Source organism: Notechis scutatus, chromosome 1 (assembly GCF_049901735.1).
Source record: "Notechis scutatus isolate UNSWTSFEM ecotype Mainland chromosome 1, rNotScu1.2, whole genome shotgun sequence".
Lineage (NCBI taxonomy): Eukaryota > Metazoa > Chordata > Lepidosauria > Squamata > Elapidae > Notechis > Notechis scutatus.
Genome location: NC_142009.1, coordinates 331,162,294 through 331,189,409, shown reverse-complemented (window position 1 = coordinate 331,189,409; position 27,116 = coordinate 331,162,294). Strand labels below are relative to the sequence as shown.

Genomic DNA, 27,116 nt, shown 5'->3' with positions numbered 1-27,116 from the left:
TCGAAAAGCAAACAGTTGACTCCGGTGGGGGAGAGAATGAGAGAGATGCAAATTGAATTTCTCTCTCACTTGCCAACTAAGTCTGGAAAGAGTTGAGCTGTGTGTGTCAAACCTTTGTAAATGATTGCATGATTTTCTTCTTCTTTTTCTTTTTGGTACTTCTCTTTTTAATATATGGGTTTTGTTTGCCTTAGAAAAAGGTTTAATTTCAGCCAGAGCTGAAACCTGGATGGTAGTTTGATTGCTTCGGTACCGTTTCTGAATACATATCTGTCTTTGTGTAGAAAGGGTTGTCTGTAGTTTTTACAGGATCGTGCAGAAATGGGCTTTACGAGTACTTACGACAGTGGTGGGATTCAAATTTTTTTACTACTGGTTTTGTGGGCGTGGCTTGGTGGGCGTGGCAGGAGAAGGATACTTCAAAATCCCCATTCCCTCCCTACCCCACTAACCTGCTTTCCAGCTCCCTTCTCCTATGCAGGGCAACCAAAGAAGACCCAGCCAATCAGCTGGGACTTAGTGGGAGGCAGAGAGGTGATGGGGGCGGGGCCAGTCAGAGGCGGTATTTGCCGGTTCTCCGAATTACTCAAAATTTCCGCTACCGGTTCTCCAGAACTGGTCCGAACCTGCTGAAAATACCACCTCTGACTCACGACCATTTGTTTAGTAACCGTTTGAAATTACAACCCCCTGCTGAAAAAGTGACTTACAACCGGTCCTCGGACTTACAACTGTCGCAGCATCCCATGGTCACCCGTTCAAAATTCAGGCTCAAAGCAATTGGCATTTATTTATGACGGTTTTAGCATCCCGGGGTTGCGTGATCACCCTTGGCGAGATCTCTCCCTCCCCCCCCCCCTCGCTGATATCCGACAAGCGAAGTCAATGAGGAAACCGGATTCGCTTAACGACTGCATGATTCACTTAACAACTGCAGTGATTCACTTTAACAATTGTGACCAAAAAAAAAGGTTGCGAAATTGGGTGCGATTCTCTTAACAACCAGCTTGCTTAGCCACAGAAATTCTGATTCCGGTTGTGGTCATAATTTGAGAAATATTTCTAGCGGCTAACAAAGTCCCGTTTCATTTTTCCTGCTTTTAAGGTATTAGATATACTGCTCTCACCTGCTCCTTTTTCAACGCTCAAATGTATCTTGAATCTCCATGACACAAGTCCCTTCTCTTCCCTTCTTCCACTCGGATAGTATTTGTAAAATAAGAGAGAATACAGGAGGAGTCAAATGAATTAAACCTCCACTCTCTTCTCTCATTCTTTGTGGTTTTTCAATACTTGAGGGTCCTAGGCAGCTTTCACCCACTGTTCCCTCCCTTACCAATGGGCAGATAACAGATAATCAGAGTTGGAAGGGATCTTGTAGGTCATCTAGTCCAACCCCCTGCCCAAGCAGGAGACCCTACACCATTTCTGACAAATGGCAGTCCAATCTCTTCTTGAAAGTCTCAAGTGATGGCGCTGCCACAACCTCTGAAGGCAACTTCTGTTCCATGGGTTGATTGTTCTCCCTGTCAGAAAGTTTCTCCTTATTTCCAGGTTAAATCTCTCCTTGTTCAGTTTCCATCCATTATTCCTTGTATGGCCTACAGGCGCTTTAGGGCAGGTGAGCCCTAAAGTTTTGAGCATCATTCCAGATAGATTTTTTTTTTCATTCTTCTGATTCCTTTTTTTAAAAGCTTTTAAAAAAACATTTATTATAAGGTAAAAATACAAAACGGAGGAAAAGTTAGAAAGCTATGAAAGAAAAAAGGAGAAGTGTAAAAAAGAAGGAAGAAAGGAAAAAAGGATGAAAGGGAAAAAGAAAGAAAGAAAGAAAGAAAGACAGGAAGGAAGGGAGGAAAGGAAGAAGGAAAGAAAGGAAGCAAGGAAGAAGGAAGAAGGAAGAAATGAATGCTGGAAGAGGGAAGGAAGGAAGAAGAAAAGAAGAAAGATGGAAGGAAGGAAGCATGGAAGTTGGAAGGAAGAAGGAAAGAAGGATGGAAGAAGGAAGGAAGGGAATGATGGAAGACGGAAGGAAGGAAGGCAGGAAAGGAATGAAAAAAAAGGAAGGAAGGAAGGATGGAACACAGAAGGAAGGAAAGAAAAGAAGGAGTATTGATTTCCAACGGTTTTCAGTGCAGTAGAATACAGGCAATTGTTTATATAACCTCAACCTTTTGCTTTGCAGTTTTCGACATTTCAGGTCATTCCTATAACAACAAAATCATTTTAATTATCAAAACCTAAAATCAAAGTCTTGTTTCAGTTTTCAGCAAAAAGTCTGAAGCAGTTTCCAAATGCAAACAAAAGTGTATAATTCACCTCTTCGATTAAAACAGTCGATTTTGCCATCTCCACGATCTCACCCCCTTTATTGTCCATTCTTTCATTCTGGAAATTAATGCACCTTTATGACTATAAAGTTCTTGTTGCTGTCACTTTATACCTATCCCTCTGCCACTTCTATTCAGTCAGGAAAATAAGAAAAAAGATGGGAGAACAAACCTTGTTAGCACCCTGCTTTCTTCCTTTTTTTTAGACGTGTGTGTTGAAAGCACACTTCACATGTTCAGAGGCAGTCTGCCTTAAAGATTATGATTTATATTTCCGGACTGAGTCCCAGCATAAGTGCTTCGCAGAGATGAAATCCTAGTTTGGTCAGCTTTTCATTCATTAATTCAGTTTATTTGAATCCTGCTGTTCCTTCTTCAAATGAAAGCTCAGAGCAGCTAATGGCTTCCCAGGAAAACAATAATTTTTATCAACAAACAATGTGAAAAGTCGCCTCTTTATAAAAATGCAACAATACACTTTTAACCCATCTAATCTAAAATGAACAGTTATCGTGTAAACACTTATTGTCTTACTAAAAAGGTTAAGTTTGATACTTGAGGCACACAGGACCAATTTACGTGATATGAAAAAAGAAAGAAACATTTTGTAGATATAATATATATTTATTAAAACTGCTTAAGAAGTGGCAGGACAAAGAGTTGGCAGCCTTGGAGTAAAATGCAACCCGTTTGTAAGCCTTTGCTTTGGAGAAATTTAATTTATTTAACTATGTGCTGTTGAAAGTGTTTGTTATCACAGTACTTCTTTCCTTCTGTTATTTTTTCAATCGCATCAAAGCCGAAAAGGTATCGGACCTGTCCATCTGCTTTTCATTCTTCTTCCCACACATATTTTTTTTTATATGTGTGAGACCGTTGGAAAAAATATACAGCGAAACAAATTGACTTAATGGAATGCTAAGCTGAAGTATCTTGTTAAGATTATTTCTCAGCTGTGTTTCACGAAGCTAAACACGTCTTCCTGCTTTGAATAACACAATCTACAGGAAAACAATGTCAGCACAATGTACATACAATTATATCATGTTTGTTTGGGGTTGTGTTTTACCAATCCGTGTGCAAAATGGGTGTATCTGCATCAGCCATACACACAATCGTGTAACATTTGCTTTTTTAATTGTGTTTTAGCAACTGTTGGTGTGTGAGATTCCATAGAGGCAAAGAAGCGAAATCTCGGACAAAGTATTTTTCACCCAGATACTTTAGATCAGGGGTGTCCAACCTTGACAGCTTTAAGACTTGTGGACTTTGTTAAGCCTGGATTCCCCAACGGGTGTTAAGGAAAACAAACTAAACAGAATGTACAGCGAAGTCAGATAGGAAGACAGGTAAATGTGTGAGATAAGCCTTCTCGTTAACACGCAGTAAAAATACAGATACGCTTGTGCTATCAAAATTATAATTTATTCCATTTAAGAAGTATAGCATAGTCATATAAACAGTCCATTAGTCATATATCATTTCAGTCAAGTCTTGTCGGGGATACTCTATTTGCAAAGTCCGTGTCGAATAGCCAGTGTCAGTACACATATAATAAATCTGTCCAAAACTTATCTTCTCTCCATTGAGAAATATCTTCAAAGTAATCCAACACTTCTTCTCCTCCCGATCCAGCAAGAATGCAGTCTTCAATAAGCCAGCCAGTAAGAGCCAGAGAGTGCCTTGCTGCTTATATAGTACTTTTACAGCTGCACCCTTAATTACATTCCTTTAGCTTAAAGTCACATACACTTTATCTGACAAACCATGATTCATCATTTTATTATCTTTACCCAAAACAGTTAGGGTAAACAATGTTATCCCTAACAGACTTCAACTCCCAGAATTCCCTTGGGTGAGAGTCCAAAAATCTTAAAAAGTGGCCAAGATTGCACACCTCTACTTTAGATGAAATCAAATGACAATTCTTAGGATACCAACCACATCCTAGGACAGTGGTGGCTAACCTTTTTGGCAGGGCTGGGATTCAATTTTTTTAACAACTGGTTCTGTGGGCATGGCTTAGGTGGTGGGCGTGGCTTGATGGTCATGTGACTGGGTGGACATGGCTTGGTGGTCATGTTATTGGCTGGGCATGGCCAACTCAATATCACTCACATTAAGGCACGCATCTCCTCGCCTGGCCTCTCATGACTGTGGAAATGCTGCAACGGTCATAAGTGGGAAAAACAGCCATAAGTCACTTTTTTCAGAGCCATTGTAACTTTGAATGGTCCCTCCACACAAACAAAGTGCCAGCAAAGGAGGGGAAAACAACTCCAGTGACGTTCCTGAGACAGGAAGTCTAGTCCTGCCAAGAATGTAATAAGGGTTAATGGAGAGGCAGTTTCTGTAAGCAACACCAGAATGTTTCCTTCCTGCCTTCCTTACAGGATTAGGCCAGTAATTTCTTCTAACAACCGGTTGTCCAAACTGCTTAGAAAGTTAACAACCGGTTCTAGCGAATAGGTGTGAAATGGTAGAATCCCACCCCTACTTTTTGGGCTACTGTGCCAAAAATTGCATGTGTGCTTGTGCTCACACGCTCGCATGCCAGCACCCAGAATGCAATGCACGCAGCCCCCCCCCCATGCCCCTTGCACATGCACACGCGATCCCCTCACTGCCCCCTTATCTGCACTGCGCCTCCCAGCTGATTTTCGGCACATTTGAGGCCTTTTTCAGCCTCCCAGAAGCTTGAGGGAAGCCTCTGCAGCCTTTGCAGGATGAAAAATGGGCCCGTTTCATAGGAAGGCTGAAAAAGTCCTGAAAATCAGCTGGGAGGCGCGCACATGCGCAGTCAGGTAAGTTTGGCTGTGACTCTGCGTGCCCACACAAATGGCTCTGCGTGCCACCTGTGGCGTGAGTGCCATAGGTTTGCCATCACGGTCCTAGGGTAAGTTCAGGCAAGAAATTCAGCAGGACTTGGTCTCAGAGTTGAAATGACGGGTTTGCCAGTTGTGGAGATTTCCAGATGTGGAGATTTCCAGATGTGGTGGCCTTCACATCTCTGAATTCCCCAGGCAGAGAATTCTAGGGGGTTGAAATCCCCAGAGCGGGAAGTGGCCAAGTTGGGAAAACACTATTTTTTGATGGTGATAACAGCTGTTTACCGTAGTAAGTATATTTCAGGAAACTGGATTCTTTTCCAGCATTATTGGGGGACAGAGGTAAGGTCTGTCTGCTGCACCCAGTGAAATCCTGATTTATTGTTTGGGAGGAGGAAGAGGAGAATTTCTGACCGCCTTTCCATCAGCTGAGGCTTGCAGTGTTTCTATCGTCCATTGCATTGAACTGAAGGACATTTGTTTTAGTATTAATTTTTTCTCAGTTGATAGATCACCTTCTCTGTTTAATCCCAGCCCAAGAGGTCAGAGCTCAGTTGGCTGTGCCTTTCTTCTGTCCCATTTCCTTCCTTGTCCTATGTGCCCATCTAGCTTTCCAGGACTGTTTTGTCTCTTCCGTTTGGTTTCCCTGCGGAACAGTAAGCAAAGCATGAGCAGGTTCTTTGTGGACCTCATGGATTCATAGATTCCCCCCCCCCTCCAATTTAAATTCCACTTTTCAGTTGTTCCGAGGACCTCAGCAACTGGGATGGCACTACAGAAAGCCTTTAACTTATGACTGTCGTTGTGATCAGGATTTCTGTTGTTAAGCAAGGGGGTGGTTAAGTGCTGGATTTGACCATCTGTTTTGCCGTGGTTGTTGAGAAAATCACTGCAGTTGTTAAGTGAATCATACAATAAAGTGGATCCAGCTTCCTGGTTTTGCTTGATGAAAGTCAGTCGGGAAGGTCTCGAATGGAGAACCCAGGACGTTGTAGCTGTTTTAAGTACATGCCAGTTACCAAGCACCCAAATTTGGATCACATAACCATGGGGAGGCTGTGGTAACTATAAGTGTGAGGACGTGTTGTAAATTACTTTTTTTCAGTGCCGTTGTAACTTTGAATGGTTGTTAGACGAATGGTTGTAAGTCAAGAACTATCTCTAAGGCCAACAAGTCTTGTTTCAGAGCCAGTTTGGTGCAAGGGGGGGAAGAAGGTGGATTAACAGATCAACAGAGTTGGAAAGGACCTTGTAGGTCATCTAGACCAACCCCCCCGCCCGAGCAGGAAGACCCTACACCACTTCTGATAGATGGCCATCCAGTCTCTTCTTGAAAGCTTCCTGTGATGAACCTCCCGCTTCTTCCAAAAGCAAGCTGTTCCATTGCTTGGTTGTTCTCACTGTCAGAAAGTTTCTCCTTATTTCCAGGTTGAATCTCTCCTTGTTCAGTTTCCATCCATTGTTCCTTGTCTGGCCTACAGGCGCTTTAGAAAACAGCTTGACCCCTTCCTCCTCTCTGTGGCAGCCCCTCCAATATTGGAAGACCGCTATCCTGTCTCCCCTGGTCCTTCTCTTCACTAGACTAGCCAGGCCCAGTTCCTGTAACCGTTCTTCATATGTTTTAGTCTCCAGTCCCCTAATCATCCTGGTTGCTCTTCTCTGTACTTTTTCTAGAGTCTCAACATCTTTTTATAGTGTGGTGACCGAAACTGGATGCAGGACTCTAGGTATGGCCTTACTAAGGCTTTATAGAGTGGCGTTAGTACCTCTTTTGATCTTGATTGAGGATAATTGTGTCATTCCCCAGTCAGTCACTGAGATGCCTTGATTGTGTCGGGTGGATGTGAACTACAGCTCATTGGAAGCCAATGCCTTTTATGGGTGGTCCTTGCTTAAGGACCACTTGTTTGCCGGCTGTTTGAACTTAACAACGGTCACACGATTGCGATCTGGGCGTGCGCCATTACGATGGTCACAACCATTCCAAGGGTCATCGCCAATTTTCAACCTACCCTGCCAGCTTCCAACCAGCAAAGTCAACGGGGAAGTTGGCAAGAGGTGGCAAACAGAGACCGTGTGAGGTGTCAACACGTCACAAGTCTTGGGATTCACTTAACAACCGGAAGTGCTGTGGTCACGTGACATTGTGCTTTGCGATGGCGTGGCTCAGCGATGGAAATTTCCAGTCCAAATTACTCTCATGAACTGAGCATTACTTCTAATACAAGCCCCCAAAGGTGCTTTTTTTTTCAGGAAGCAACTGGACTTTCTTTTGTTTTCTTTTGAAGACGTTTCGCTTCTCATCCAAGAAGTTTCTTCAGCTCTGACAGGATAGTGGGGAATGGAAGTGGGGACAGGATAGTGGGGAAGTCCATGACTGAGAATCTCTAGAGACTTCTAATACAAGCAGTCCGTGATTTACATGGCCGTTTAAAGCAGGGGTCTTCAACCTTGGCAACTTTAAGACTTGTGGACTTCAACTCCCAGAATTCCTCAGCCAGCCTGGGCGGCCATCCTGGAAAATATAAGGGGCAGCCACGTCTACCCAGTGTGAAGAGGAAACATCAAGCCAGCATGGCTTTGGCCTGGTCTACCCAATGCAAAGAGGGAACATGCCTGCAGTTTCAGGAGTAGATTCAAGCTATCCATGCCCACCCTGCCCCCTGAGGTCAACCACAGCCCTGATGTGGCCCTCAATGAAATTGAGTTTGACACCCCTGGTTTAAAAATCACAACACCACCAAAAAAAAAGTTGCTTACATCCAGTCCTTGCCCTTACAAAACAACCAGCAGCATCCCCATAATTCCATGATCAAAATTTAGGCACTTGGTGTTGTGGTCTGCCGGCAGCCTGTGGAGACGGCAGCAGAGTCGGATAGTGGGGAGGAACATGGGCCACTCTGGGAATCTGGGGAGGGCTTGGACAAGGGTCCTGGGTCCGATGCAGAGATGGGGCCAGGGCCATCTGGGAGTGGTGTGCTGACTCCAGAATCTGGCAGCAGCGAGGCCGAGGAACAAGGGAAGTCTGTTCCCAGTGCGCATGTGCGCCAAGTTGCCAAAAGGTAAGACAAAAGGGGCGACTTGGGACTAAGGCTTGGAGGTGATTGCCCCTCCCATAAGGTATAAAGGACAGGCAAAGGTAGAGAAACCTTTGCAGGAAGCAAAGTCATTCACTCTGTTTGGATTAAACCTTGAAGCTCTGTGTGGACTTTGTACTCCATTTGGCTTTTTACAGTTAATTTGGCACTTTAGTTGTTGGTAGCAGTTCAAAGGAGATAAAGGTGGGTGCTTATCTCAAGAGACTGTTTGGGACTCATTACAGGCTGGGAATGAAAATAATTCCTAGCCATTGAAATAAAAAAGAGGGTTGTTTGGACTAAGCCTGTGAATAATTATGGTCTCAGGAAGCCTTGGTCAGAACACTTGGCAACTGGCGTGTACAGGTAGTCCTTGACTTACAACGGTTCATTGAGTGACAGTTCAAAGTTACAACGGCACTGAAAAAAAGTGACTTATGCCCATTTTTCACACTGATGACCGTTGCAGCATTCCCATGATCAAGTGATCAAAATTTGGATGCTTGGCAACTGGTTCATATTTATGACGGTTGTAGTGGTCCGGGGTCACGTGATCCCCTTTTGCGACCTTCTGACGAGCAACGTCAATGCGGGAAACCAGATTCACTTAACAATCATATTACTTAAGAACTGCAGTGATTCACTTAACATCTGTGGCAAGAAAGGTCGTAAAATGGGGCAAAAGCGACTTAACACCTGACTCCCTTAGCAACATAGGTTTTGGGCTCAATTGTGGTCGTAAGTCAAGGATTACCTGTATTTACAATGGGGGGGCAGCATCCAGGGGGTCACGTGATTACCATTTGTGACCTTCCCAGCTGTAGCTTCCGACAAGCAAAGCCAACGGGGGAAACTAGATTTGCTTAACAACCCCGTGCTTCACTTAACAACTGCAGCGATTCATGTAGCAACCGTGGCAAGAAAGGACATAAAATTAGGCACGACTTGTTTAACAGCTGCCTTGTTCATCAATGAGAATTCTGGTCCCAACTATGGTCATCAGTCGAGGACTACCTGTAAAATGTCTTGGTTGGAGAGGGTGCCACAGGTAGCCCTCAACTTACGACTCCAAATTTCTGTTGCTAAGTGAGACATTTGTTAAGTGAGTTTTGTCCCCTAAGACAATCCCTGCAGTTGTTAAGTTAGTGACACGGTTGTTAAGTGAATCTGGCTTCCCCATTGACTTTGCTTCTCAGAAGGCCACAAAAAGGTAGATCAGGTGACCCCCGGGGCGCAACCAGTGGTGGTATGCTACTGGTTCGGACCAGTTCAACTGAACCGGTAATAAAAATAACTACTGGTACAGCTGAACCAGTTTCTCCGACGATCAGTTGAGAGGGTAAAAGAAGCAACAAGCGCAGGGGCGGGCACTCCTAGCTTTTTGTTTCTTCATCCTCTCAGCTGATTGGCGTGTTAGAGGCACGCGCATGCTCATTCACCCACCAAACCGGTAGCGGCCAAGGTAGAACCCACTCCTGGCTGCAACCGTCATAAATATTCAGTTTAACAGAGTTAGAAGAGACCTTGTAGGACATCTACCAGTTGCATTAACAGAAGGGTACAATCAAGATCAAGGGAAGTAGTAATACCACCCTACAAAGCCTTAGTAAGACCACACCTAGAGTACTACATCCAGTTTTGGTCACCACACTATAAAAAAGATGTTGAGACTCTAGAAAAAGTACAGAGAAGAGCAACCAGGATGATTAGGGGACTGGAGGCTGAAACATACAATGAACGGTTGTAGGAACTGGGCATGGCTAGTCTAGTGAAGAGAAGGACCAGGGGAGACATGATAGAGGTCTTCCAATATTTGAGGGGCTGCCACAGAGAGGAAGGGGTCAAGCTGTCTTCTAAAGCACCTGTAGGCCAGACAAGGAACAATGGATGGAAACTGAATAAGGAGAGATTCAACCTGGAAATAAGGAGAAACTTCTCACAGTGAGAACAATCAATCCATGGAACAGAAGTTGCCCTTGGAAGTTGTGGGAGTGCCATCACTTGAGGCTTTCAAGAAGAGATTGGACTCCCATTTGTCAGAAATGGTGTAGGGTCTCCCGCTTGGGCGGGGGGTTGGACTAGATGACCCACAAGGTCCCTTCCAACTCTGATTATCTGTTAAACTGTTAAATCTAGTCCAACCCCCCACCCAAGCAGGAGACCCTACACCCTTTCTGACAAAGGGCCACCCAGTCCCTTTTTGAAAGCCTCCTCCTAGCCAGTTGCCAAGCGTCTGAATGTTGATCACGGGGGGGGGTATGCTGCTGCAACGGTCATAAGTGTGAACTCATGAGTCATTTCTTCTAGTGGTGTTCTATCTTCAAACGGTCACTAAATGAACCGTGAGGACTACCTGTACCGGATTCCTATTATTATTATTATTATTATTATTATTATTATTATTATTATTATTATTATTATTATTATTATTATTATTATTGGCTGATTAGTCTTGCTGGGTGCTGGGCTTCTTCCGCCATCCAATTCCTGGCGCCTCCCCTAATTGAATCCCTGCGTGGGAGTCTAGGCGAGCATCTTGTAAGCCGCCCCAGCCCGCTGCCAACATTTGCCTGCAGGTCTTGGGTGTCCTCGGGCGGGCCATCTGCCTCTCCCTTTGGCCTTCCAGCCCTGATTGACGGATCCGGGTGAAAAATAGCATTTGCCAGCCAAGTGGCAAGAACAGAGAAAGGCAACCCTTTTTTTTTCTCCCCTGACCTTTTTCTTAATTGTCGGATTTAACCTACTGGCTCTAAAACATGCCACTCTGCACCCTCGAGTATTGCCAAGGTCTCTTTTATGTGCAAATGAGCCGGAGAGGGGCCTCTGTTATTATTATTTTTTTATTATTATTATTTTATTTTTATAAAAAGCATGCAACTTTTTTTTTTTTTTTTAAAGGAAGGAAGGGGTGGGGGAAAAAAATCTTTGACAGAGAATGTGCTCTGTTTATATAACTGTGTGTCGTGGTACCCTGGAGATGAGCTCTGACAGAATTGGCAAGAGATGTTAAGAGAGATCTTATATTACTGATCTTTGCTTAGCCAGAGGCATTAAGAGGCTGCAAGAGGAACAGAGGGCGCAGAGAGGCTGGGGGTGGGCATACTCTAATATATTACGGGGGGAGAAGAGGGGGGAGACTTATAGGGAAGAGTGAGGCGTGCAGGCATGTCTCTCCCCCAGTTCTCTGTGGAAATGCACCGTTTTTGCATTTCGGCAGTTGTGTCAGGCGCCGGCCTACTGTTTCTGTATAATTATTTGCCCTAATTTTTATGTGTTTGTGGTTTTTCTTTTCTTTTTTTCTTCTTCTTCTTTTTTTTTTTTAAGGCCAGCCACAGACATGGCAGTTTATAAACAGGTCTCAACCCTAAGGGGGAAACGATTGTAAAGCGACAAAAGAAAAGGATGGAGGCTGTGGCTGATGGGGCAGAATATGCAATTGTTTCCTTTCAAAGTCGCTGTGAATTGGGGATGGTAGAGCAGTGCTTCTCAATTTTGGCACTTAAGAGATGGGTGGACTTCAACTTCCAGAATTCCCTGGCCAGCTTAAACCATGTGGACTTCAACTCCCATAATTCCCTGGCCAGTTAAGCCATAGGAACTTCAACTCTCAGAATTCCCATGGTCAGCTTAAACCATTTGGACTTCAACTCCCCGAATTCCACAGCCAAGCTAAGCCATGTGGGCTCCAATTCCCAGAATTCCCTGGCCAGCTTAAACCATGTGGACTTCAACTCCCAGAATTCCATAGCCAGCTAAACCATAGGAACTTCAACTCCCAGAATTCCCTGGCCAGCTAAGCCATGTGGACTCCAATTCCCAGAATTCCCTAGCCAGCTTAAACCATGTGGACTTCAACTCCCAGAATTCCATAGCCAGCTAAACCATAGGAACTTCAACTCCCAGAATTCCCTGGCCAGCTAAGCCATGTGGACTCCAATTCCCAGAATTCCCATGGTCAGCTTAAACCATGTGGACTTCAACTCCCCGAATTCCACAGCCAGCTAAGCCATAGGAACTTCAACTCCCAGAATTCCCATGGTCAGCTTAAACCATGTGGACTTCAACTCCCCGAATTCCACAGCCAACTTAACCATGTGGGCTCCAATTCCCAGAATTCCCTAGCCAGCTTAAACCATGTGGACTTCAACTCCCAGAATTCCATAGCCAGCTAAACCATAGGAACTTCAACTCCCAGAATTCCCTGGCCAGCTAAGCCATGTGGACTCCAATTCCTAGAATTCCCCAGCCAACTTAACCATGTGGGCTCCAACTCTCAGAGTTCCCCAGCCAGCCATGAGGATTGGGGAATTATGGGATTAGAAGTCCACCTATCTTCAAGTGGCCACAGCTGAGAAACACTGCAGTAGAGAGCTGGTGTCTGCTAAGTTTCTCAGGTGGTGAAGTTGCATTGTAAAAAAACGCAAAAATTGTGGAGTTATACAGGAGTTCATTGAGTGACCATTTGAAGTTACTGGGGAAAAAATGACTTTATGACCATTTTTCACACTTACGACCGCTGCAGCATCCCCGTGGTCATGGGATCAAAATTCAGACACTTGGAAACCCTGTTACTAATTTAAAAATTGCAATGATACACTTGACGAATGTGGCAAAAAAAAAGGTCCTAAAATGGCCCAAAAACTCACTGAAGAAATGTCTTGCTTAGCAACAGAAATTTTGGGCTCGGTTGTGTAAGTCGAGGACTACCTGTACAGAGAAAGGAAAAAGAAGAGCTGAGCCAAAGTTATCAGTGGAAATCTTGGTTGGTTGGGTTTGGTGCCTTCAGATCCCTCTTGATTCCTGGCTACTGCCTGGGCAAATCTCTGCGGTGTTCTTGGCAGGATTTTCAGAAATGGTTTGCCCGTCTCTCCTTCTTCTTCTTCCCAGAACCGAGAAAAACTGGCTCAAAGTCACCCTGCTGATTTTGTGCCTAAGAGAAGATTCGAATTCGTGCTCTCTCCATTTCTAGCCTGGTGCTTTTAAATCACTGCACCAGACTGAACTGCCACAACAGTTGTTCTGTTGCTAAATGAGACACTTGCTAAGTTTTGGAATTCTGCCCCATTTTACAACATTTCTTGCCACAGTTCTTAAGTGAATCTGTCTTCCCCCATTGATTTGGCTTGTCTGAAGGCCTCAAAAGGGGATCACGTGATCCCATGATGCTACAACCGGGTCATGTCCCTGTTGGAATCTGATTCCCGAGGGAGAGGTGGAACATCTCTGGTGGCTGTGAAGGAAACTGGGGAAGAGTGCAGTCCAGCTGGGCATTCAGAGAAAGACCCAGGCCACCCCGTCTTCATCCTAGGGCACACAGGGAGGAACGGAGAAGGGAGCAACATGGGTTACAGGGGAGAAAAAGGCCCTGATTCCCTTCATTAGCTACAGCTGGGAAAACAGGATAAAGAGAGTGTTTGCGCACAACTCCTTGCTGGAAGCAAAGCATGAATTATCTTGGTTTGTCAAGTCCTATCTGGGTTCTGGTGTCCACCCAACTGTGTGTGTTTCGTTATCTTTTGAAGTCTTCAATTCCTTATCCTGCCCTGTCTTGTAAATTGCCGCAGCGTGGTTTGTGTTGGTTTTTATTTCTGTATAATTTATATATACTTTGGGTTTGGACGGAATTTCTTCCCTTTAAAAACTGTTTTGGGGAGAATTTTTTTCTCCAGCCGAGGACATTGGGGGCCAAGTTGGAGGTATTAAAGGAACTTTAATTTTTTGTGTGCCTTTGTTGCTTTTGTGCCACGCCCCGGGTCATCACAAACCGTCACAAATATGAGGGCCCGTTGCAACGGTTGCAGGTGTAAAAAAAACGGGTCGTAAGCAGAGGTGGCATTCAGTTCTGGAGAACCGATAGCGGAAATGTTGAGTAGTTTGGAGAACCGGCAAATCCCACCTCCCATACTAATCCTTCCCCTGCCACGCCCATCAGGCCACGCCCAACAGAACGGGTAGTACAAAAAAAAAAATAGAACCCCACCACTGGTTGTAAAGTCCCTTTTTTTCAGCGCCGTCGCAACTTCGAACGGTCACTAAATGAATGGCAGCAAGACTTTCTTATTTCCCCCACCCACCCACCCCTTTCCTTACCACGTTGCTGGTTGCCGATCAGCAGACAGCTGGACTGGCTGCCCCGATGTTCGCTCCGTCTCCCGCTTCCTTGTCTCCTCCCCTGCTGATTGGACAGGTGGCCGGTGTGTTCCTTGCTTCAGGAGGGCCGGAACCTGGAAGCCGCTTTTGACTTCTGCCGAACGGTTTGCCAAGAGGTCGGCTGTGTTTCCCAGCCGTTACGGTTGGCTGATTGGCATCAAACTGTTCGCCCAGCCGGAGAGTTGTAGTCTGCCTGCCGAACCATCTGGGTCAGGAACAACAACAGGCGTACCACAGCAACGCCCCAAACCTCCTCTCTCTCTCTCTCTCTCTCTCTCTAAGACAGGGGTATCAAACTCGATTTCGTGGAGGGCCGCATGTGTTTGACCCCGGGGGCTGGGGTGGGTGTGGCCAAGGTGGGTGTGGCCAGCTTGACGTCACTCATGTTGGAGGGGGGGGGCACCTGTGGTGGCTTGAGCGATCTGCCATGCGAAAACAGAGTCCCGAGATCTGTTTTTGGCTGCGACGGCAGGGTTGGGCTGCTGGGGGTTAACAACCATGGCCAAAAAAAGCTCATAAAATCAGGCCCGACTCAGTTCACGACCATCTTGTTTAACGATGTAAATTCTGGTCCTAAAGGCAGTCGTAGGTTGAGGACTTACCTGTATAGGAATGATGGGGGCGCTTCCATGGCTGTCGTCTGTAAAAAATTTTCCCCGCTGGAAAAAAAAAGGGGGGGCTTTTGTTGTTTTTGTTGTGTTTTCTTTTTTTTGACATAGAAAGTTGGAGGGGGGGGGAAAAGTGAGGACCGTTTCTTGACTGTATAAAAAAGAAAAGTATATTTTCTATGGAATTTTTTTTTTTTGCCTGCCCCCTGCCTGTTGAATTTGGCCAGAGGTTCTCTTTTGAGATGGCCGGCCTTCTACATGAGAGAGAGAAACAGCGGCTTTGAAGATGCTTGTGCACACTTGTGCACAAACACACACACACACACACACAGAGATGGAGAGAGGGAGAGGGAGGGAAGAGAGAAAGGGAGAGAGAGGGAGAAGGAGGGAAAGAGAGCGAGGGAGAGAGGGAGGGAGAGAGAGAGGGGGAGAAGGAGGGAGGGAGAGGGGGAGAGAGGGAAGGAGGGAGAGAGGGAGGGAGGAGAGAGAGAGAGAAAGAGAAAGAGAGAGAGAGATCTTCAGATATCTCAAGAAATGCACACTTTCAAAATTCAGACAAAGGCTCAAGTTCCCCCCGGCATGTGGCTTGAACGGTAGATATTGTGTCTGGCACGGATGTCAGCGCAGGCCAGAAAAATGATCGGTGCATTAATGTGCTCTCACTTAGGATTCATCATTGGTGATTATTGATTAGGAGCCGTGTTCTGCTAACAGGCTCTCATGTTAATGAGAGTGGAACGGTGGGGGGGGCAAATTACAGCATCCAAAGGCCAATTCCCAGGGAAGTTTCCTTGTTTATTCTTTTCAGTACTATGTTTGGCGTGATCTCGCCTAGGTTTCGTGGAATTACATGGAACGAAATGTTTAGAAAGTGGGGTAGTCCTTGATCACAATGGGGACCAAAATTTTCTTTGCTAAATGCAGGTAGCCCTCGACTTAACGACCACAATTGAGGCCAAAACCTATGTTGCTAAGTGAGAAATTTGTTGAGTTTGAGTTTTGCCCCCATTTGACGACTTTTCTTGCCACACCGGTTAAGTGACTTGCTGCAGATGTTCAGTTACTAACACGGTTGTCAAGTGAATCTAGCTTCCCCATCGACTTTGCTTGTCAGAAGGTTGCAAAAGGGGATCATGTGACCCATGGACACGGCAACTGTCATAAAAGTGAGTCACTTGTCAGGCATCTGAATGTAAATCACATCAAGCCTGAAAAATGGTCGTAAGTCCCTTTTTTCAGTGCCGTTGTAACTTTGCATGGTCACTAAGTGAATTGCTGTAAGTCGAGGACTACATGTAAGGTGGTTGTTAAGTGAATTATACTCAAATTTTGTAGAATTGTAAAATCATGGAATAACAGACTTGAAAGGGATCTTGGGGGTCTTCTAGTCCAACCACCTGCTTAGGCAGGAGACCCTACACCACTACCCACAGGGAGTGGAGGTGTGGCTCCAGAGGTTGTGGAGGAGGCTGGGGAAAGGCAGAGGCCGGCTGGTCACTCAGAGGAAGAACTAGGCCCATCCCCTCTTCATTGTAGGACACACAGAGAGGAACGGAGAAGGAAACAACTTGGCTTACGAGAGAGGAAGCGGCCATGATCCCTCTCATTAGTTGCAGCTGGGGAGAATAGTGTATAGGAGAGACGGTTAAAACACAGCGTTGCCAGAAGCAAAGCGTGTTTTATTTTGGGCTGAAGTTATCTTGGTTGGTGTCCTTCCAACAGACTGTGCCTTGTTATCTCCTTGAAGTTGGTAATTACTTATCCTGTTCCGTTGTGGAATTTCCTTCATTGTAGTTTGTTTTGGGTTTTTTATTTCACCTCTGTCTGCTCATTAAGCTCAGATGGTATTGCTTTCTTTTAAAGACTATTTTTGAGTAAGTGTTATCTCCAACTGAGAATTATTGAACAGTGGGGCCAAGTTGGAGGCATTAAAGGACATTTATTTAGGTTTTGGATTTTGTTACGTTTGTGCTACACTCTGAGTCATCACACATCCATTGTTTCTTGTTCTGCCTTCAGGTGCTTTGGAGCAGGGGTCTCCAACCTTGGCAACTTTAAGCCTGGAGGACTTCAACTCCCAGAATTCCCCAGCCATTTGGCTGGGGAATTCTGGGAGTTGAAATCCTCCAGGCTTAAAGTTGCCAAGGTTGGAGATCCCTGCTTTGGAGAATAGCTTAACTCCCACTTCTTTGGGCAGCCCCTTAGATTTTGGAACACTGCTATCATGTCACTCCTTCTTTTCATTGCCTGATTAACTTGGTTAGTTAGTTGACCAAGCCAATTACCTAACTAAAACAGTGCTCTTCAAACTTGACAGCTTTAAGACTTGTGGACTTCAACTCCCAGAATTCCTCCTAAAGTCATGTTAGCTCAGGAATTCTGGGAGTTGAAGCCCACAAGTCTTAAAGCTGTCAAGTTTGAAGACCCTTGAAATACGGTAAACTAAATACTTAAGTAAATCCTGGAAATTGGAACTTGTTTCTAATCCCCTTAAATAAATAGCATAAACGTTTCCGAAACTGTGGGGTGGAGTTGCTTTGTCCATCTTTCAAGGTCAAAGTGTTTTTTTGTGTTTTGACCCTCAAAGTTTCAGACCAAAATGCTCCCAGATGCTCAGCTGATCTTTTAAAGAAAACAAGCAACAGTGGTTACATGTAGTCCTCTACTTACAACAATTTGAACTTTAGTTCCAAGTTACAACAGCACTGACAAAAGTGACTTATGACCATTCTTCACCCTTACGGCCGTTGCAGCATCCCCACAATCCCGTGATTTACATTCAGATGCTTGCCAACTGGTTCGTATTTATGACGGTTGCAGGGGACACGTGCTTCCCCTTTGGTGACCTTCTGACAAGCAAAGTCAATGGAAAAGCCAGATTTACTTAACAACTGGCTTATTAAGTAATCAACTGCAATGATTCACTTCACAACGGTGGCAAGAAAGGTTGTAAAATTGGGCAAAACTCGCTTAAGAACGGTCTCCCTTAGCAACAGATATTTTGGGCTCAATTGTAGTTGTAAGTTGAGGACTAACGTAGTAGTAATATGAGTAAGGAAAGGAGCGGGGAAGCTCATTCAGGCATGCAAGACCCTGTTTTGATAGCTTTAGAGTACCGTCCTTGACTTACAACCAATTTCGTAGCAACTATTTGAACATACTCATCTAAAAGGGAATTACAACCTGATTTTAAACTTCTGATGGTGACCATATCATGTGATAGAGGTGGGTATTCAGGAGGTTCTGACCAGTTCTGGAGAAGCGGTAGCGGAAATTTTGACTAGTTCGGAGAACCGGCAAATCCCACCTCTGACTGGAGATTTTACAGTGTCCTTCCCCTGCCACGCCCACCAAGCCACGCCCACAGAACCGGTAGTTAAAATTTTTTAACCACGGCAGTGATTCACTTAACAAATGCCTCCAGAAGTTGTAAATGCTTCAACACTGAAAGTTTGTAAGAAAGGATTGGATAACAATTTGTCTGGTATAGGGTTTCTTGCCTAAGCAGGGGGGTTGGACTAGAAGACCTCCAAGGTCCCTTTCAACTCTGCTATTCTGCTCTGTTCTGTTCTGTTCTGTTCTGTTCTGCTCTATTCTATTCTATTCTATTCTATTCTATTCTATTCTATTCTATTCTATTCCATTCCATTCTATTCCATTCCATTCCATTCCATTCTATTCCAATTCTATTCCATTCTATTCTATCTCTTCTATCCTTGGCAGGGAAAATGGTAAAGTGGGGCAAAACTCACAACTAATTTCTCACTTAGCCACGTAAATTTTCGGCTCCATTGTGGTAGCAAGTTGAGGACCCCCTGTACCTACTTCTGAAGTTTGGGCCAACGAGCTGAGCTTTAAAGCTTGATCAGTCACGAGTCACAGAACGCTGCCGCCTGGTCCATCTTCTTGAGCTGATGGATGCAGTCAAGCGTTCGGCCGTCTTAAGGGCTCCCAAGACAACAAGCTTAACCCGATAAGCTGTGCCCTCGACTGTACTTAATTTGGAGTTAGACCGGTGTTAATATTTGCAGGAAGGGCATTAGCAATAAATACCTACTGCCTTCCTTTTGAGCGAAGCTTTACTGTTCACTGTTGTGGAACCAAAATTTTCTTGCCATGTTTGAGGAAAGGTGTTTTTTTAAGCAGGTCCAAACCAAAACCAAAACAAAAAAAAACCCTTTTTGGTCTTCCTCAGCGGGCACCATCTGGGGTGTGTTAGGACTCCGACTCCCACGATCGGCAGACATAGGCATAGCTCAAGGCTGAGAAAGTGTGGGAATTGCGGTCACTTGTGAATCGGATGGCATTGATTACAGATGCTGACTTTTCTCTCTTCCTATAGATTTTAATTCCCTCCAATTACCTTGTGTTTCTGGTGCCTGCTCACCTGAAACACCGACTTAAACTCTTAATAATTTTTCCCCCCCCATATTATATTATTTTGGTAAGTGGGAAAAAGAAAGAAAGAAAGAAAAAGACAAAGGAAAGGAATCCCGATTTCTCAGCTCCAGAAAGAGGCGAAAAACACGCCACCAGAAGTGCGTGGTGAAGATTTTGGACATAATCGGCTTGTGCCTTGGGAACGAAACCAGAAACTGGCTTTTGGGGGGGGGGGGAAAGCATCCAGTGCCAATAACTGCAAAACACTTCCCTTCTTCTCTCTCCCCCCCCTGCCCCCCAACACACACAAAAAGCATTAAATGGTCAAAATCTTCACCTCTTGTGGATGCGGTTGGTTGGTTTGCAGGCCAGATTCTGTGTGTGCGTGTGTGTGTGTAGCTGTGCTGATGCTGGAGGGTTGCCACTTCCCCTTCTGGGTTGTGAAGGATGGGGCGGGAAAGAATTGTGAAGTGGAAAAAACAGGTGTTGGTGCCAAAGCGAAGCTGTGCCAGGCTGATCCTTCTGCTAAATGAGACAAGAAAGGGCAGCCTAGTCACTCCCCACTTCCACCCCACCCTCCAAAGTGGGCCTGTCAGGGTCACCTTTTAAGTAATCTGCATTTAACCATCAGTTTCTGCAGCCTCAGGTAGATACCGGGAACTCAACCCCCCCCCACCCCACCTTTTCAGCCTTATGGGTAGGAGCTCGACTCCAGTCAGTCTCGACACAATTTTGAGGCTTTTCTTGCCACGCTTGTTAAGTGAATCACCGCCATTGTTAAGTTGATAGCACGGTTGCAGAGTGAATCTGGCTTCTCCATGGAAGGTGGCAAAAGACGATTACAGGACTGCAACCGTCATTAATATCCACGTTTCCCCGAAAATAAGACCCAGTCTTATTTTCTGGGCTCTGGAATAAGCACTAGGGCTTATTTGGGGGGAATGTCTTATTTCCCCCCCAATGTATGGGAGGCCCACTTCTTCTGCTTGCTTGCCACGGGGCCTACTGCCCCACGATGCACCAGGGCTACCCATGCCCCAACACCTGCTCTGCCTCACGGCGGCAGCTTCAGTGGACCATCCAACAGGACCCCATGTGGCCACCAGCCCACTTCTTGGTTGACCGACTGTGCAGGCGCTTAAGTAGGGCTTATATTAGGCACATGTGTAAAACATGCTAGGTCTTATTATCAGGATAGGTCTTATTTTGGGGGAAAACAGGCCTGAGTCAGTTGCCAAGTGGCTGGATGTTGATCACGTGACCATGGGGATACTGCAATGGTCATAAGTGTGAAAACGGTCATAAATCACCTTTTTCTGCGCTGTTGTAACTTCGAATGATCGCTAAATGAATTTTTGTAAGTCGAGGATTACCTATATAATGTTTCTGCTGTCTCCTTTGCACCCTGAGAAACTACGGAGGGTCCTTCCTGAGTATTTTGCCTCACCCATTATCCAGCTGTGGGCTAGGTGGTCTCTTATCTAACTGTTCCTTAGGCACGATCTCTTCGGCCGTCTCCCAAGGTCCTTCTGCACGTACCATCACACCTGCCAGTCTGGTGTTACCACTCTGACCTGGGTCCAGAACAGTTGCTGGCACTGGATATGTCTAGTTTAATGAAAAGTAGGACTACGGGTGACATGATAGCAATCTTCCAATATTTGAGGGGCTGCCACAAAGAAGAAAGGATCAAACTCTTTTCCAAAGCTCCTGAGGGCAGGACAAGAAGCAACAGATGGAAACTAAGGAGAGAAGCAACCTAGAACGAAGGAGGAATTTCCCGATAGAACAATTAATCAGTGGAACAATTTGCCTCCAGAAGTTGTGAATGCTTCAACACTGGAAATTTTTAAGAAGAGATTGGACAACCGTTTGTCTGAAGTGGTGTAGGGTTTCCTGCCTAAGCAGGGGGTTGGACTAGAAGACCTCCAAGGCCCCTTCCAACTCTCTGTTATTCTAAATTTTAAAGTCAGTGCCCTGTCCTGATATATTATTGTCCAAATGAGAACCAGGAAGTTGGAGCAGTTTCCAGGGAAAGGTGTCCAGTTTGGGGCAGCTAAGAAGCTGCTTCAATTGCCGTGCCGGCTATCAGCGAACCCACCTGAGATTTTGCAGACCCGCGGAGGTTGACTCAAGTTCCCCGAGCTGCGCAGAGACTTGTTCTCATACCCCAGAAAGCCTCTCAGCTGTCAGCGCGAGGCCAAACCCTCGGATTAGGTTGCATTAAAGCCGAACCAGCCTCCTTTTCCGTGAGGCCGTCAAGAGCATTACGGAGAACTGTAATGGAGGTGCGGAATATGAGGCCGCAGATCAGAGTTTCAGCCCGGAGATAAATATTGATATTAAGGTTGTCAGATTTGGCAGGCTGATACGCCACGCCAGCCGGGAAATCACTTGGCCTTGTCTTCAGGCTGCTTTCCAGCCCATCTGTTGAAATCCTGCCCGGCTTCGCAAGCTCCTTTCGTCCTGCTGTGCTCCTGAACTGCAGGTGATGACTTTGGTTCGCTTTCCAGCTGGGAGTTTTTGCATTTGGCCGTAGTGCTCGGCAGACCTTCCAGGATCTACGCGGCTCTCAGGAGGGACGTTCACCTCTGAAAAAAAAAAAAAAAAAGCGTGGCTCGGGGTTGTTTCTGTTATCTGTGTAGACTTCTCCGGCTGCGGGCACGATGATTAATAGCAAGGTTGGAGTCAGCAAGGGGTACCTTTAAGTCACAGCAGCCTTAAAGGGCCGTGACGCTTTCCTTGTCTGGCTCCCGCGCACTCGCAGGCGTTCCTCGACTTACGACTACAATTGAACCCAAAGTTTCTCTTGCTAAGCAAGGCATTGATAATAAGCACTTAGCCATAGCACTAGCACCAGGGCTGGGCTGCTGGGGGGTTTGCAGGGGTTCAGGAGAGCCCCTAGCTAAGATTCTGTGCTCTTTGGAGAACCCCCCCCCCAAACCCCACTCCTGGCTGGCCCCTCCCACCCCTCTCCTCCCTCCTTTCCCAGGAGTCCCCACGTGGCCTGTTTTGGATGCAGGCAAGTGCAGGGGGTGTGCGGAGGCTCAGGGAGGGCAAAAACAGGCCTCCTGGAAGTTCGGGAAGGCCAGAAATGAGCCTGTTTCCAGCTTCCATAGAGCCTCCGGAGCCTGGATGAGGCCGTTTTCGCCCTCCCGGAGGCTCGAGGGAAAGCCTCCGGAGCCCAGGGAGGGCAAAAATGATCCCCCCTCCCCCTGCAGTGGTGCAGAAGGCCAACTAGGCCACACCCACCATGATCACATCCAATTTTATGAGCTTTCTTGCCACTGTTGTTAATGAATCAATTGCAGTTGATTATTTAATAATGCAGTTGTTGAGTAAATCTGACTTTTCCATTGACTTTGCTTGTCAGAAGGTGCTGTGGTTCAGGGGTCCCCAACCACCGGTCCGCGGACCGGTACCGGTCCGTGGAACAAGTCCTACCGGGCGCTGGTTTGCTGGGCGCCGCCATCTTGTTTTGATGAAAAAGTGCTTCCGGTGAGCTTTTCCAGGTAGAAAGCTCACCGGAAGCACTTTTTCATCAAAACAAGATGGCGGCGCCCAGCTGATGCTGGTACCGGGCCGCAGCATAAAAAAGGTTGGGGATACCGGGCCGCTGCATAAAAAAGGTTGGGGATCACTGCTGTGGTTCATCGGCAGCAGGTGCGGGCGGCTGAGGTCTGTGACAGCGAGGACTCAGATGAGGGGCCTACATGTGATTCAGGGATGGGGCCAGGACTATCGGAGAGTGGGGTGCTGCCGTTGAAGGTTGTAGAATCTGGCAGCAGTGATGCAGAGGGACTCGGGGGAGCCTGTGGTCAGTGCGCGTATGCGCAGGGCTGCTTGAAGGATAAAGCAGCTGAAACAGCACGGGCGACTCGGGAGTAAGGCTGGAAGGTGATGGCCCCTCCCATAAGGGATAAAAGCCAGCCTTCGGGGTTGGCTTCTTTGCAGGAAGCAAAGAAGTTCTTTCTACTCAAAGTCCTCGTTGAAGCCCTGCTTACTCCAGTTTGTTTTTTTGAAACCTCTGGCTTTGGGTATTTATCTGCCATTAGTCTTTTGTTCTTGGCAGCCTTTTGCAATCTTGGAAGGGCTTGCTCTTATCTGGGACAATTAGTTTTGAATGACTCTTGGCTGTGAATGCACAGAATTCACAGTACTGCATTAAAAAGGTTTGCTTTTATGCATACTTTGTGTTTGTTTGATTTGAACAAGGCTTGGGTCAGAACAGAAGGTCACAAAAGGGGAATCACGTGACTTTGGGACACAGCAACGGTCATAAATATGAACCAGTTGCCAAGTGTCTGAATTTTGATCACATGGCCGTTGGGATGCTGCAAAGGTCGTAACTGTGAAAAACGGTCATCACCTTTTCCAGTGCCATTGTAACTTTGAATGGTCACTAAACAAACTGTTATAAGTCGAGGACTACCTGTATTTTTGTCCAGACGCTGGTTCCTGTTATACCTTTGTTGCATTTGTAGTGGCTTTACTTCCTATAATTCAAGGCCATGCTTTTTGCCCTCTACATCTGTATGCAGAAACCTCTGAAAATTGTTAACACTTCACAGTCAAATGACTTTGTGCAATTTTCTTGGCAACACTGTTGAAATCCTTTCCAGTATTTACGTTTTTTTTTTGTTTAATTCCCACTTATTCCAGTCTTGGGATTTTCTAGTGGTCTCCCATCCAAGCAGTGAAAGATTAATTTTTCTCAAAATCAGCCACTGTAGCACAAGAGGAAGGCTGTGTGATTATTAAACAATCTATTTTTCCCCATTTTTAAAAAATTGTACTTCAATCTGAGTAAAGTCAGATTTCAGTTTTGTCCTGATATCATTTAGGACGCGGCTGCCCAACCTTGGCAATTTTAAAATTTGTGGACTTCAACTCCCAGAATTCCCCAGCCAGCCAGGAGTTTGATCCTGACTGGCTCAAGATTGATTCATCCTTCCATCCTTCCGAGGTGGTTGTAAAATGAGGACCCAGATTGCTGGGGGCAAGAGGCTGACTCTGTAAACCACTTAGAGAGAGCTGTAAAAGCACCGTGAAGCGGTATATAAATCTAAGTGCTATTGCTATTTAATTTTCAAAACAGAAAAATGAAGGCGTTAAGTCTTTAATGTAACTTTCCCTGACCACCTTCTTGTTGACTTCAAGTCCCAAATTTCTCATCCGCATGACCACATGACCGCTGACATAGAACTTGGCAGGAAATCAGGTTGAGGAAGAAAATGTTTAAAGGGGGATATAAATTGATCGGCGTTCTTCTTTTGCATTTCTCAATTTATTGTGGCGTGTTCTTCAGCCCCATCTTTTATACCCCAAATGGGTTTTAACCAGGAGCGTTTCTCAAATTAATTCCGGAGTTGGAACGTGCCTAGTTCCCCACAGCTCTGAGCTCTTTCATGGATTCGCCCCCATCCCATTTCACTCTGGGAAATAGTTGTAAAATTATTGAATTTCGCTTCAGCTGCGAAATATGGCCCTACTTTGCCTGTTCACTTGAGATTGGATTAGGGTGATGAATAAATGTCATAAATACATAAAACTAAAAGAGGGGAATAAAATATGGGCAGCCGGACTAGCTTCTTCTTACAGCTGTCAATAAAAACATTTGCAAAACCCATTCTGTATTTTGCTGAAGGCTCTTGCTTCTTTTTAATCCTCTTGTCAGGTCTTCTCAATTTACGTCATCTTTCACTTGTGTGACCCTTGTGTGAATGGGCTGACGACACCTGAGTAAGAATTTGCAAAGTAACACGTTGAAACATCTTTAGAGCTGCACATCATTGATCAGCACATTGGCCAAAAGAAGGATTGATCCTGGGTTGCAATAATTCCTCTCAACCACTAGTTGGCAGCAGAGATTTTGTTTCTGTAACACTTGCTGACATCTAGTGGTTCCATGGATTTTTGCCGCCCAAGTGCAGTTTTAAATGCAGGTAGTCTCAACTTACGAATGGTCATTTAGTGAGCGTTTGAAGCTATGGTGGAACTCCACACAGTTATTTACAACCCAGATTCAAAGTTACGAGGGCTGCCCCCTTTTCATTGCTTTTGGGGCACTCGGCAACCAGCCTGCATTTAACAGGTAGTCCTGGAGTTACGACCACAATTGAGCCCATAATTTATGTTGCTAAGTGAAACATTTGTTAAGTGGGTTTTTTGCCCCGTTTTACAGCCTCTCCTTGCCACAATTGTTAAGTGAACCATTGCAGTTGTTAAGTGAATTTGGCTACCCATTGACTTAGCTTGTCAGAAGGTCTCAAAAGAGAATCACATGACTGCAAGATAGTGCAACCGTCGTAAATATGAGTCCATTGCCAAGCATCTGAATTTTGATGATATGACCATGGGGGTGCTGCAATGGTCGTAAGTGTGAAAAATGGTCATAATTCAGTTTTTTCAGTGCTTTGGTAACTTTGAATGGTCACTAAATAAACTGTTATAAGTCGAGGACTACCTGTACTTGCAGAGAAAGGACTCTGTTTAACAACCACTGATTTAAAAAAAACAAAAAACCCCGCTGTTAGACATGGTCACATAATGACCCATTTAACAACCAGCACACTTAACGACTGAAATTCCAGGCACAATTAAGGTTATCAGTCAAGGATTACCTGTGGAAATGCACATCTAATTGCACTGAGATTTCATTTTTCTGTGTGAAGAGGATTGGTGTGTGAAGCTGTGCGAAGTTTGCTGAAGTAGCTAAATTACCCTGTTTGATTAAGAAAGAAACAATAACCAACCTTATAAAAGACGGGATACCTTTTTAATAGACATTTTGCTGAAAATGGACAAAAGCGAATTGGTTATTTTGGGATTTACTGATTAAAAGGTGTTGTTTGTTGGAAGAATGGAACCATGTGAGGTAATTACAGAGGGTGGAAATAGTATTAGCCAGCTTTGTAGCTGCTGCAAAGAAAACTGAAAAATGCTCCTTTTTTCTTTTTCTTGTTCTTTTGACCTTTAACATTTTTCTCTTTTCCTTCTATCCTTTCACATCGTTCTTCCAAAATTCCCTCTACATTTTTGTAGTTTTTAATTCAGTACCTTATCCTTCTTTGAGAAAATGAATACAGTGGTACCTTGGTATTCAATTGCTTTGGAAACTCATCGAATTTGCTACTCAGCACAAATTTTTTGCAAAATTTTGTCCCGTTACTCACTGTTTGTTTGGTTCCCACCACAAAAGCTAAAGGAACTTGTCGATGTTGGCTGTCTTGTGACTCACTATATTATTCCTTATGGGGAAAATAAATTGTTTGGTACTTATTGTTTTTGGTACTTGTGCCTGCTAGAACCAATTATTGATACCACGGTAGCACTGTACATGAAAACAATGTTTCTTTTCTGCAATCTTTTTAGCTTGGTGTTTCTGTAGGCTAACTCAATGTATATGTTTTCTTAAGTTTTCACAGGTACTTACATGTATGGCATTCAGCTTTGTTCGGGTATTTTCCCACGTCATTATAGTTGTGCTTTTAAAAGCACAACTATAAAAGCACAACTATAATGACATGGGAAAATACTCGAACAAAGCTGAATGCCATACATACATACATACATACATACATACATACATACATACATACGTTTTCTTAAGTTTTCGCGGGTATTTATATGTATGGTATTCAGCTTTGTTCGGGTATTTTCCCACGTCATTATAGTTGTGCTAACACTGTACAGAAGGCTGATAATGGCAGATGAGATTCTGCCGAAACGTTGCTACAACTT

The 27,116-nt window shown here is 45.1% G+C and overlaps 1 protein-coding gene and 2 long non-coding RNA genes across 3 annotated transcripts in view; 2 read left to right on the top strand and 1 right to left on the bottom strand.

The window, feature by feature from the left end:
• Positions 1-27,116, top strand: part of LOC148133542 (uncharacterized) — a 726,392-nt gene that overhangs the window by 447,764 nt on the left and 251,512 nt on the right. The gene's annotated exons all lie outside the window — the stretch shown is intronic.
• EFNA2 (ephrin A2) overlaps positions 1-27,116 on the top strand; it is a 285,035-nt gene that overhangs the window by 137,747 nt on the left and 120,172 nt on the right. The window lies entirely within an intron of this gene.
• On the bottom strand, positions 24,434-26,125 carry LOC148133544 (uncharacterized). Its single transcript, XR_015747447.1, has 2 exons — positions 25,997-26,125; positions 24,434-25,111 (listed from the first exon to the last, which is right to left on the bottom strand). It is a non-coding gene; the product is annotated as an uncharacterized LOC148133544 (long non-coding RNA).